General features: G+C 35.9%; 1 non-coding gene across 1 annotated transcript; it reads right to left on the bottom strand.

Moving 5' to 3' along the window:
- Positions 1–2,462: 2,462 nt before the first annotated feature.
- Positions 2,463–2,568, bottom strand: LOC128032713 (small nucleolar RNA R71). Its single transcript, XR_008189004.1, has one exon. It is a non-coding gene; the product is annotated as a small nucleolar RNA R71 (small nucleolar RNA).
- Between the last annotated feature and the right edge of the window lie 10,908 nt (positions 2,569–13,476).

Consider the following 13,476-nt stretch of genomic DNA (forward strand, 5'->3'; position numbering starts at 1 on the left):
CTGTTTTGCTTTCTTCTTCTCAAAGTGCGAGTGTGAAAAAGCTTGGTATTGTGTCCCCTAACACCAACCGATCACAACGAGCTTTTTGATGCAATAAGATTTCCTCATGACGCAACACATTTTCTAGTTCCTCACGCACTTCCATCTCAGCCTGATTAAGATAGTCTGAGTTCACATTGTTAAGTGCTGTCTCAATATTCTTAAGCTTCCGAGTAAGTTTCTTCTTACGGGTAATTATGTGCCCATACACCTCTTTATTCCATTCTTTCACCTGCTCAGTAAATTCAGAGTGGGCACTCGACATGTGATAACTCTTGAAAAGAATTATATTTTAGGTTTCTAGGTGGAATTAATTGTTTGTAATTAAGTAAATACATCGCATTTTTAGGATAAATTTAGAACATTGCATAACAAAGCTTGGATTGTGCTATAATTAGCATCATTTATTACTTTTATTACTTGGAGAAGGAAAAATTGTGGTTGTGGTTGGATACAGGTGCCGGTAGAAGAAGAGGATGAAGGGGATGCAGAACGAAAATAAGAGAAGTGAAACATTACCGTGGCAAATGGTGAGATTGATGGTCAACACAATTTCTATGGGAATTCTAGGAAGATGACTCATCACTCTATCCATGTCACACTCAACCAGCTGGACGTGTACCAGAAAAACCATCCTAAAAAAGAGGAGAAACAAATGTATGCTGAGAGGGACGGATCCACCTAATAAAAGAAGCAAAGAGAAGAAGAAAAAGAAAGAGAGGGAATTAGCGTGAGAAAGAGACTGGTGACAACAATTTTCTCTCTGCGAAAAGATGAACTCTATTGGAGAATTCTAGAGAAAGAAAGGGTAGCAGCTTAGAAGAGAGTAGAACACAAACGTGAGGAATGGAAAGAGAAATCTATCCTAGATTCACAAGCAATCTGAAGATAAATGAGAAGCTGGAGTGTGGCGAGGATTCCTACAGTTTTGCCTTTATTTTCTAGATTGACATTTCTGTGATTCAAAAAATTATTTGACAAATGTTGATGAATGATTTTTTTTTATGTTTACTTTTCCACCCATGAACTAAATCTTTTCTAGGTTAGAGTTTTTTGGGTGAAAGTTTTATCATCTTTTGTACCTGTGATTTGAGATTGTCTATATAATTGTTTCATTCGATTTAAAATATTTTAAATGCATGCATGCAAACTCTAGACATAGTTGGATGTAGGTTGTGTTCTTAGGTATATTTAATTATGAAAATGTTAAGTATACTGGATCTTGAATCGTTTGATACAAGTGAATACTCGACAGAATATTTTATTTGTAGCACTCTAAACATAAATGTTGCGAGTTGTATAGAAAGGAATGTTCATTGCAGTTATCAATCCCAAGTTCTGTAGACGTACATGAACTTAGATTTTTAGCTTAAAATGTAGCTATCGAAAGAGGCAGGTCACAGTAGCGAATCTCTAGGTAGTAGGTAGACAATATTTTGCCACGATATTATTTTGATATGAACATTTCACTTGAATAATTCCAACCTTATTCATTCAACAAAAAAATACTCTTGATATTCTCTGTGATTTTCCACATCATTTTATTTTCCATATCAATTCTTTGTTTGTTATCATTTAATTTCAGTAATTCATTATTCAAACTTCTTATTCACTCTGAGATTAATCCATGATATTTTGGTATAGTTAACAGGATCATAATAACGTACTCAATTTCTTACCAGTTTCTGATCCCCGTGGAGATGATACTTACTTATCACTTTAATACTTGAATGACGTTTACACTTGCACAATTGCATTAGTTATTTTACACACAACAAGTTTTTGGTGCCGTTGCCGGAGATCGACAACATTAGTGAAAAGTTGATTTGCTATTATTCATGTTATTTTTGTTAGAGCAGATAAATTTTATTTTATTTTTCAAGTTTGTATTAGTGCTTAAGAAGAAGTATTCAAGAGGATATTGAACATCGTTTTGATTCTGAAATTGAAAGGACATTAAAGCTAAGAAGAAAAGATTTAAGAGAAATGGAGAGAATTAGAAATGATCCAATCAAAGAAGAACAAGTACTTCAGAATGAAAGGAATTCTGATATTACTCAAATCATAGATGATAGATACAAGCCCAACAAAAAACATGTAGTGTCTATCTTAGATGATCTAAATCCAAGAATTGTTAGGCCACATATTCAAGCTCAACACTTTGAATTAAAACCAGTAATGTTTCAGATGCTGCAAATGGTAAGGCAGTTTAGTGGTTTACTTACTGGAGATCCAAGATTGCAATTGAGACTTTTTCTTGAAGTCTATGACTCATCCAGGCTGCAGGGTGTCCCTAAAGATGCCTTTAGATTAAAATTATTCCCTTATTCATTGTGAGATTGTGCCAAATCATGGTTGAATGCGTTACTATCAGGTACAGTGGCATCTAGGAATAAATTATGTCAGAGATTTCTGATTAGCTAATGCTCCCAACATAAATGTCAAGCTTAGGAAATCGTAAGATGAAACATTATATGAAGCATAGAAGCGTTTCAAAGAACTAATTAGAAAATGCCCGATACATGGTTTTTAGCATTGGACACAGATGGAAATGTTCTATAATAGATTAAATACTCATACGTGAATGGTGGTGGATATATCTGCTAATGGGACGTTGCTTGACAAATCTTACAATGAAACATTTGAAATTCTGGAAAGAATAGCAAATAATGATTATCAGTACCCCACTACTAGAGTTGGTACTGGTAGAACAGTTGTTAGAGCAATGGAACTTTATGCGGTTACATCTTTAACAGCTCAGGTGTCATCTTTAACAAATATGACTAAAACTCTGAAAAGACCCTCTACAGTGTAGGAGATGAATGTTGCAGAACTAGCATGCATATATTGGGGATTAGATAATGTTTTTGATGAATGCCGATCCAATCCATCCTCTATGTATTACATGGGGAATTTTAATCGTAGTAACAACAATCCCTATTCCAACACATACAATCCATGGTGGGAATAACATCTAAATTTCAGTTGGAGTAATCAGGTAATGGGAAATGCTAACAATGTTAATCGACAGAATGTGGCTGGTGTACACCTGGATACAGTCAATCAATGTCGTGGTAAAATTTACAACAAAGTTCGTCGTCTTCAACATCAACTATGAAAGCTTTATTAAAGGAGTATATGGTTAAGAATGATGCGATTATTCAGAGTCAAGCAACTTCTTTAAGAGCTCCTGAGAATCAACTAGGATAAATTGCCACTACATTAAGTTCTAGACAACAAGGAGTATTGCCTAGTGACACAGAAATTTCACGATCTCAAGGAAAGAAACAGTGTAAGGCCATAACACTCTGGAGTGGCACTCAGCTACTAGGAGTTGTGAATGATGCCTTTATTGTAGAGAAAAGTTCAGAAGTTCTCGAAAGCACAACTTTCAAATCAGTAGTGGAACAAGCTACAAAAGATGGGAGTAAACAGAAGCATACAGAAGCAAATTCATCTGGTGAAGCCAATACTAATGCTACGGCAAATAACCCTTAACAAATGGAAGGAAGGCCACAGCCACCTTTTCCCTAACATTTCCAAAAGTCGAAGCAAGATGCTCAATTTAAGAAACTTTTGGAGGTTTTAAAGAAATTACACATTAATATACCTTTGGTGGAAGCATTAGAACAAATGCCTAACTACATTAAAAATTCATGAAAGATATCTTATCCAAGAAGAGAAGGTTATGGGATTTCAAAACTGTTGCACTTACTGAAGGGTGCACAGCAATGCTAAAGAATAAACTGCCACCAAAATTAAAAAATCTAGAGAATTTCACTATAACCTACTTGATTGGGAACCATTATATAGGCAAAGCATTATATGATTTAGGTACAAGTATCAATCTAATGCCTATGTCTGTTTTCTGGGAACTCGAGATAGGTAAGGCAAGACCTACTACAGTCACACTACAATTAGCTGATAAATCATACGTCCATTCAAAAGGTAAAATTGGAGATGTACTGGTAATAGTTGACAAGTTCATTTTTTCAACAGATTTTATTATTCTGAAATGTGAAGCAGATAAGGAGGTACCCATAATACTTGGACGATCTTTCTTAGCAACTAGTAGAACATTGGTTGGTGTACAAAAAAGTGAATTACCTATAAAAATTAATGATCAGCAGTTGACAACTTGTCTGATGCTTTAAAGTGTGCAGACCTAAATCAAGAATTTCCTGATGTTGAATTTGTTAACATTGTAGTTCAGGAAGAATTTGTAGGACGCATGCACAACAAATCTGGTGCAGACTTTGTTGAATTGAATGAAACAGAATTGACTGAAGAATCTAGATAATTGATGGAAATTCAACAATCTGGAAATGGATTCAGGCGGTTCTTTGAATTATTAGACTTATCAGGTTGATTTTCAACCCTCCTTGATAGTTAATAGAAGATCCACCTATGCTAGATTTGAAGTCATTACCAATGCATTTGAAGTACACTTATTTGGGAGATAACAATACACTGCCTGTGGTTATCTCTACCGAGCTTACAACAGACTAGGAGATGCAGTTACTAGAAGTCTTAAAAAAAATCTAAAAAATCTTTAGGATGGTCAATTACGGATATCAAAGGAATTAGCCCAGCAATCTGCATGCGCAAAATAATACTTGAAGATTTTCATGGCAAATCTATTGAACAACAAAGGAGACTAGATCATCTTATGAAGGAAGTAGTTAAAAATGAGATTATTAAATGGTTGGATGTTGGAATTATATACCCAATTTCATATAGCTCTTGGGTGAGCCATGTTCAGTGTGTACCCAAGAAAGGAGGGGTCACCGTAGTCAGCAATGATAACAACGAGCTCATTTCCACATGAACTGTCATAGGTTGGAGAGTTTGTATAGATTATCGAAAGCTCAACAAAGTAATGAAGAATGACCATTTCCCTCTGCCTTTTATAGATTAGATGTTGGACAAATTAGTAGGGAAATCCTTCTAATATTTTTTAGATGGCTACTCAAGGTACAACCAAATTTTCATATCTCCTACTGATCAAGAAAAGACTACATTCACCTGTCCTTATGGAACATTTTCTTTCAGAAGAATGTCATTTGGGTTATGTAATGCCCCAACAACAATCTAGCATTGCATGATGGAAATATTTTTTGACATGGTGGAGAAATTCCTTAAAGTAATCATGGATGATTTCTCGGTGTTTAGCAACACTTTTGAAGACTGCTTAAAAATTTTAAAGTTAGTACTGTGCCGATGTCAAAAAACAAATCTTGTACTGAATTGGGAAAAATGTCACTTCATGGTTTGTGAAGGCATTATTTTGAGCCATAAGATTTCATAGTAAGAAATTACCGTCGACAAAGAAAAAATAGAAGTCATTTAAAAGTTGCCACCACCTACTTCAGTAAAAGGAATCAGAAGCTTCCTTGTTCATGTTGGATTTTACCGTCGCTTTATCAAGGATTTTTCTAAGATATCTAAACCTCTATGTCAATTGTTGGAACAAAAAAAATCATTTCATTTTGATGAGTTATGCTCAAAAGTGTTTGAAGAGTTAAATGAGCAATTAATTACAACACCTATAGTCACTGCACCAGACTGGACTTTACCGTTCGAACTGATGTGTGATGCAAGTAACTTTGTTGTAGGAACAATTCTGGGGCAAAAGAAAAGCCAAGATGTTTCATGCTATATATTATGTCAGTCATAAGTTGATAGATTCACAACTCAATTATACCACCACAGAGAAAGAATTGATAGGTATTTACTATTGGAAAAATAGAGCTTATTTAGTGGGCACCAAAGTTATAGTTTGTACAGACCATTCTGCCATTAAATACTTGGTGACGAAAAAAGAGGCCAAGCAAATACTCATTAGATTGATATTGTTACTGCAGGAATTTGATTTGGAGATCAAAGATAGGCAAGACATTAAAAATCAAGTGATTGATCACTTGTCACGACTGGAAGCAATGACTAATTATAGTGATAGTCAAATGATTAAAGACGAATTCCCTGATAAGTAGTTATTGTTGGCTAGGGCATTGTCATGGTATGTTGATATCGTTAACTTTCTAGTCAGTAGGTTGCTGCCACCTGCGCTCAATCATCAAGGACAAAGGAAATTCCTTCATGATGTCAAGCAATATTACTGGGATGAGTCATTTCTATTCAAGCAGTGTGCAGATCAAATAATTTAAAGATGTATTATGGATGATGAAATTCAAAGTATCCTATATCACTGTCATTCTGCACCTTATAGCAAACATTTTGGAAGCATATGAACTACTACAAAGGTTCTCCAATCTGGTTTTTATTGGCCCACGCTGTTTAAAGATGCTCATGAGTTTTGTCAAAGCTGTGACCGCTATCAAAGAACTGGTAACTTATGAAAGAGACACGAAATTTCGCTACAAAATATTGTAGAGGTGGAATTATTTGATGTACAGGGAATTGATTTCATGGGTCCATTTCCGCCATCTTGAGGCAAGATATACATTCTTGTCGCTGTGGATTATGTCTCCAAATGGATTGAAGCTATGAATTTACCTATAAATGATGCCAAATCAGTTCTAAGATTCTTGCATACAAATATTTTTACCAGGATTGGTACCTCTTGTGCCTTAATTAGTGATGAAGGTTCAATTTTTTATTGCAAGTTATTTGCCAACGCTCTAAAAAGATATGGGGTTAAACATAAAATTGCCACGACATACCGCCCACAAATAAATGGACAAGCTAAAATTTCGAACAGAAAATTCTAGAGAAAGTTGACAATCTCAACCGCAAGGATTGGCCAGCAAGGTGGGATGAAGCCTTGTGGGCTTATCGCACAACTTTTAAGACACCATTGGGAATGTCACCTTTCAAGCTTGTCTATGGTAAACCATGTCATTTTCCAGTTGAGCTAAAACACAAAGCATTTTGGGTAATCAAGAAACTAAACATGGCCTAGGGTGCTACTGCCACTCATCGCTTACTGGAGCTTAATGAGATGGATGAATTTCGAGCTCAAGCTTATGAGAATGTCAGACTGTACAAAGAAAAGACAAAGCAATGACATGACAAGAAAATTTTCCACAACAATTTGTACCTAGACAACAAGTCTTGCTCTTCAATTCCAGACTTAAACTATTTCCTGGCAAATTAAAGTCGAGATGGTCTGGACCATTCAAAGTCAACGGTCCACGCTTGAAAGATTATTTTGGAGCTACTATAATGCGCGAAAAAAATTTATTTTTCTTCGAAATACTTAATATTGTTCTCTTGCAGAAATTTTCTTCGTTTATTTTATTTTAACTTTTTCTTATTTGTTACCCAATAAATTTATTTAACTGTTTAGGAAAAAACGCTCCAAGATTTTGGCTTTTTTTTCTTGTTTTATTTGCTTTTGGTGTCCATCTTTGTTCGTTTTAAAAGAATAATTGGACGATGAGTGTTGTATTTTTGTGTCCCTATTTTTGTGGGGTTTTCAAAAACTTAAAAAGTGGGTTTTTTGAGGCAAGGACGGTGCTATTGTGTGGAAAGTACAAAAGCAAACACCTGGCTTTGGGGGTGACAGAGGGAACAGTGTTCTTCCTGATCGGTGATTTCTGTTGCTTTCTGTGCATGCTCTCTTTCCCTGCATGTTTTTAAGTTTCTTGCTTGAATTTGTCGTACTTTACATGATTTCTTGGTTCTATGTTTTTTAATTTTCTTACGTTTTCTTTACTACATTGGATGCATACGTCTTTTTGATTTTCCTTAATCGTCCTTTTTACATAGAATTTTTTACTCAGTAAATTTTCTCATGTTTTGTTTCTTTTGTACGTAGTTTTTTAGGGTTTTTTTTAGTTTTTTTATCTTTCTTTTCTCTTTTATTTTCTCTTTTGTTGGTAAAACGGTTTTCTGTTTCCTTCTCATAAATTTTCGTATCACTAAGGGCTACTTGCTTTCTCATCGAGGTTTTGCTGTACTAAGGGGGCTGCAACTCAAGTTTCTTGCCTGATTCCATTAGGCTTGAAGGACGGTCTCCTTTAACAATCTTTAAGTTTTCATAAATACTGGCGTTTCTTACTGTTTTTAACTTTCCTATTATCTACTTATTGTTTATTTTTTCTAGAGTTGTTTGTTTTCTTTTATGTTTCCTTGTGGTTTCCTTTTAGCCTTTGGTTTCTTTGGATTAAGTGGGACTGCTTTTGCTCTAGGCTGTGGTGTTTTTGCTACTTTCCTCTCTAATTTCACGCATGGCTAAGGATATCAATAAGTTATTGGAAAGGCTAAACTTCTCAGAAGAAGAATCAAAATGAGTGATTAGAACAAACAGGAGGAGTCTACCAAACCTACAGGGTCACGAGGCGAAGGCAGTGGGAAATATAATGTCTGGGGAAAAATTAATAGAGAAGCCATGTATCGTGTTCTAAAATCATTATGGTTTACCAAGGAAGAAGTCAATTTTGTGGCTTTAAATGAGAGGTTGATACTTGTGAAATTTGGGAATATTGACGACAGAACAAGAATCCTGAACCTGACTCTATGGCTTTTTGACCAATGCCTGTTCGCGATGCTACCATTTGTTAAAGGTCAAGAGACGGACGACTATGCATTTAATATTGCTCTATTTTTTTTATTAGGATATACAACATCCCTTTTGAGCAAATGGATAGATAGGTAGCAATTGATGTTAGAGAGGCGATAGGGGAGGTTGTGGCAATTGACTGGCGGGATAGGAAGGAGGTTGGACTGAATACATAAGGATTAGGGTTAAATTTTTTGTTTTAAGACCCCTTCAACGAGTTGTTCACTTGGTTGGAAATGAGGGGACCGAAACTATATGTGCCATCAAGTATGAAAGGCTTCCCATTTTTTGCTACATATTCGGTCTCATTAGACATACTACATAGAGATGTATTAGAAAAGAGGAACATCTTGAAACAAGTAACCTAAGTTTTCAATTTGGCAGCTGGCTAAGAGCTCAATTAGGGGGGTCAACCCAAAATAGAGGTAACTAGCGAAATGAGATTGAAATCTTGGAGAAAAAAACAAATTGAGATTGAAATCTTGGAGAAAAAACTCAAGAGAGGAGAATAATGGAAACAAAGCTGGGAACGAGGATGGAAATAATATAAAAAGTCTAAAGGGAAAAGAAAAAGTCAGAGTATGGAAAGAAGAGTCAGAATGTTGCTCTCCTATAGAAAAGCGTCCAATTCGATCAGGACGTGATGGAGGAGGCAAAATGAAGTGTAAACGAAAAAGAACAAAAGGAAGTAATTGGGAGAACAACAAGTAGAGTCCTGGTAAAATGGTTTAAAGGAAATAAATGGACAGTCTTTCACCATCTAAGGCGGTGGTTAGTGATCAACCCCGCGAAGAGCAATGAAGCTTTTTTGCTAGAACTGTCATGGGCTTGGGAACCCTGCAATAGTTTGGGAACTCAAGCAACTCATTGTTGCGAATAACCCTAATAATGTCTTTTTATGTGAGATAAAAATGCATTTTATGAACTTTACCCATGTTCATAATATTTGTAGGATGTCAGGTTGTTTGGCTATGAATTCAGAAGGTCGACTTGGTGGTTTGGTGTTGATGTGACTATACAAAATTATTCCAGTCACCATAGTGATTCCCTTGTTAAAATGAAAGGGCAAAACAATTTTTGGTTCACGTGGTTTTATGGCCATGCTGATCCAAACCTAAGAAATCACTCTTGGGATATCCTTAGAATAGTAGGAAGATCGGTTAGGGAAGATTGGATCATCGGTGGAGACTTTAATGCTATCATCAACGATGCAGAAAAAGCTAGGGGTAGAAGGAAATCCAGGGTGTTAATGGACGAATTTACAGATGTAATAGAGGAGCTAACTCTCATTGACAGCAAAATTGACAAGGGCTAGTTTACGTGGGTTAATAATCAAGAAGGTAGTAATATGATAAAAGAGAGGTTGGATAGATTCTTAATCTCTGCTAATGCTATTGATAATTTCCCCTTTCCTGTGACAAACATGGTGAGACAAGCAAGCTCTGATCACAATGTTATATTTTTGGACACTATGGGTCGAAAACCTAGAGAGGACTTTCAAGACTCGAAACTGTTCTTTAAATTTGATGCGTGCTGGGTGAAAGAGAAAGAAGCTAAGGATATCATTAAACAAGTTTGGAGCAGTAATGTGACTAACATCATCTAGAAATTTGAGAAGGTACGTGAGGTGCTTGGCCCTTAGCAAAATTGGCGGCACAGAAGCATGAAAAATTGTATTCGTCAGTTGGTTGCTCAGATTGATAAGCTCATTGATGGACCTTATATGGATTTTACTTCCGATATGTTGAAAATTTCTCATATCAAGCTAGGGCATCTTTATGCTAAAGAGGAGAGCTATTGGGCTTAAAGATCGCGCATTCGTTGGCTTAAAGAGGGCAATAGAAATACACGCTTTTTCCATGTTTGGGCCACTACCAGGTTAAAGAAGAATAAAATTGAGGGGCTAAAGGATTTAAATGTTATTTGGGTGAGGGATACGAATAACAATTATAGGGTTGCTTGGGAATATTTTCACAATCTTTTTAAACCGGAGGCTTCCAATCATGATGTTAATTACTTGAATTACACTCAAAGGTGTGTCACTCAGAATGTTAACAACATTCTGACTAGGCAAATTATGGATGACAAGATCCTTGAAGCCTTCAATCAAATAGACCCCCTTAAAGCTCCTGGTATTGATGGACTTTCGGGTACTTTTTTAAAAGAAAATTGGGATGTGATGGGTAAAGACGTTCTAACTCTTTGTCATGATATTTTAGACAAAAATAAGGACATTTCTAATCTTAATGGTACGAAGATCGTCCTCATTCCTAATATAAAGGACCCTATTGATATTACTAACTTTCGACCTATTAGCTTGTGCAAGGTGATCTACAAAATTATTTTTAAGGTTTTAGCAAATCGACTAAAGGTCGCTCGTCCCTTTTATATCAATCAAAATCAAAGTGCTTTGTCTCGGATTGCATGATTCATAATAGCATCCTTATTGCTCATGAGTTGATTCACTATTTACAGAGTTCAAAAAATGGCCCGAACAAAGGTTTTTTCATCAAGCTCGACATGATTAAGGCTTATGACCGCATCTAGTGGAATTTTCTCGGGAAGGCAATGAAAAAAATAGGCTTTGATGACAGCTGGATTGAAAAATCATGCATTGTGTTAGTCGGTGAGGTACGTGGTTAAGTGCAACACGGTCCTTTCGAAGGTTTTTACTCCCAAGCGGGGTCTTCATCAAGGGGACCCCCTCTCCCCTTATCTCTTTTTATTTTGCATGGAGACTTTATCAAGAATGCTTATACATACTCAATATACTGGTCATATTTGAGGTATTCGTGATAGCCAAAGTGACCCTTGTATTAACCATTTGTTTTTTACCGATGATGCCCTTCTTTTTTGCAGGAATAAAAGAAATGAAGTCAATGCCATTATGAAAATATCGACTTATGCTTTGTCAATTTTTCTTGCTCCTAGGGATACTTTAGAGGACATGTAATCAAGAATACGTCAAATATAGTGGGCATGCAAAGAGAAATGGAGAGGTTGGGCAATGCTTGCATGAGACAAAATTTGCTTACCTAAAGGCATGGGAAGGCTTAGCTTTAGAGACCTACGTCTTTTGAACTTGGCTCTTCTTGGTAGAAAAGTTTAGAGGCTTCTCACCTTTAAAGACACGTTATGCTATCGAGTGCTTAGCTCAAAATACTTCCCTAATGGCTATCTCTTCCACCCTAAAAAATTTGATAAATTGTATTACACTTGGTTTAGCATCTTTACGGAAGCAAAGGCTCTTGAAAGTGCTTCGGTTGGCAGGTTGGGGATGGGAACAACATTAATATTTGTGAAGATAATTTGGGTTTTGAAGGGTTAAACAATGAGTCCCTATGCGTGTATGCTTCGATAATTCTCAAAAGTAAAGTTCATGATTTATAGATTAATATCCCTCTGAGCTAGAACAAGGATAGGGTCTGTGAGCTTTATGGCACTCTTGTAGGGGATCAAATCTATAATTTACCTATTATTTCCAATGGCCCGAATGACAGAATGATATGGCTCCATAATCTCCATGGCTCCTATAGTTCTAAGTTTGTCTATTTGTGGCTTCTTCTCAAACAAGTTGGCGTTGGTCCGCATAGAATTTTTTTGGAAGACAATTTGGAAGCTCAAAACCCTTCATAAAATTTGGGTTTTGCATGGAGAATGGGTCATGATCTACTTCCTATGAATGCCAAAATTTCCTCCATTCGATAGAACTTTAGGAGGGACTACCTTAGGTGTGGTGCAATTGTAGAAACTTTCATTCAAGCACTTAAAGACTATCCTACTGCTCGTGCCATCCTTACCCTTGGGGGTTTAGATGGTAGACTCCTCGACAAAGATTACCTCTAATGTGTAGACTGGCTTGAAGATGTTATGCGTATCTTGGACAAAAAATTTGTTGAAGACTTTATAACGACACTTTGGAACAGTTGGAATAACTGCAACAATTTTGTCTTTTGGGGGAAGAAAGATGAAGCTTGTGTCGTTTGGGATAGCGCTAGAACGTTTTGCCGTGATTTCTGAATCCATAATTTTGTTAATAAGCTGGTTCTTCCATTAACTCCTGCTGCTCAGAAATGAGAGAAGCCACCATGTAGGACTGTGAAGATAAATATCGATGCTACTATCTTCAACAACAAAACAGGCTTTGGTGTAATTATCCGTGACTGCGATGGTTTTGTTTTTGGTGGAGGAGGTGGCTTCAAATATGAGTTAATGACGACAGAATGGGCAAAGTTATATACTTTTGAGGAGGGCCTTAAGCTTGCACGTTCTCTTAATATTGATAACGCCATTTTCGAAACTGATTGTGCCAGTTTTGTGAATAGATTAAAGAAACACAAAGAGGATATTATAATTATTGGCCATCACAATAAGGAGATATATAAAACATTGGAGATGTTTACTACTGCAGATGTTAAGTGGGCCAATTGAAGTTACAAAAATGTTGCGGATTTATTTGCAAATATGCTATTTTAAATAATTGTAACATGTTTGGTATGGATTATCCTAGGGACATCCATGATATTGTAATTCATGATTCTTTTAACTGAGTTTTGAAATTTTGGTCTTTTTGTCAAAAACAAACTATTTATTTTCTTTTGTTACAGCTTTCTTTTTGGGCCAAAGTACATATAAATTGAAGCCATTAGCCCAATTATTTCAATTTTCATAAATTTACGCTAAATACATTTTATTTTCCAGCTAAATGCCAATTGTGTTACCTTCTCAAACCATGATTAAGGCCAACCTTATCACACACATCACAACTTCTTCTCTCCCACGTTTTAACCTAACCGATTCAGTTTCTTCCCACAGTTTCATCCCATTTCATTTTTTGCTTTTACTCTTTATTTCATTCATAACCGCAATAAAATCTAGCCTTTTCCATTTTCAAGCTTTTTATATTTTCTTCA

This window comes from Gossypium raimondii, chromosome 1 (assembly GCF_025698545.1).
Source record: "Gossypium raimondii isolate GPD5lz chromosome 1, ASM2569854v1, whole genome shotgun sequence".
In the NCBI taxonomy this organism is placed as follows: Eukaryota; Viridiplantae; Streptophyta; class Magnoliopsida; order Malvales; family Malvaceae; genus Gossypium; species Gossypium raimondii.